Below are 829 nucleotides of genomic sequence, written 5' to 3' on the forward strand. Positions count from 1 at the left end.
TATATATATATATATATATATGTATATGTATGTGTGTGTATATGTTTGTGTGTCTGTATTTGTCCCCCCAACATCGCTTGACAACCGATGCTGCTGTGTTTACGTCCCCGTAACTTAGCGGCTCGGCAAAAAAGACCGATAGAATAAGTACTAGGCTTACAAAGAATAAGTCCTGGGGTCGATTTGCTCCACTAAAGGCGGTGCTCCAGCATGGTCGCAGTCAAATGACTGAAACAAGTAAAAGAGAGTAGCCATGATAAAACTCCGAGTTTCGGATGCTGGGGGGGGGGGGAAACCCACGCCCTGGCATCTCTTCAGTTATCTGGCCATCGAAGAATGCTACGAAAATGACCGTTAAACAAAGTGAAATTACTGTGAGGTTGACCATTATTAAGACAAAAGAGCTATTAGAATGACCGCTAAGTGAGGGGAGGGAGTAAAGGTTAGGGTGTAAAAATGTCCATAGTATTCACATAAGTGCACCAGTCCATACATACACATGCGCGCCCGCACACCCACGTACATGCACCTATATATATATATACTCATCCACCCTCACTTGAAACACACACATACTCACCTACACATTCGCTAAAATAATAATAATAATAATAATAATATATATATATATATATATATATGTATATATATATATATATATATATATATTGATGCGACCACCGAAAATACAAATTAGTGTTATATCGCTATCTCCCGAGCTGGGTTTTGAAACCGTATTCTGGTTGTTGGGGACAATGGCATTTCCTTTGTCTTGTCAACAACCACAGCTATTTTTAGCGTAGGAGTGATCGCTGCCCCTTTCCGGTCA

This window comes from Octopus bimaculoides, chromosome 17, assembly GCF_001194135.2.
Source record: "Octopus bimaculoides isolate UCB-OBI-ISO-001 chromosome 17, ASM119413v2, whole genome shotgun sequence".
In the NCBI taxonomy this organism is placed as follows: Eukaryota; Metazoa; Mollusca; class Cephalopoda; order Octopoda; family Octopodidae; genus Octopus; species Octopus bimaculoides.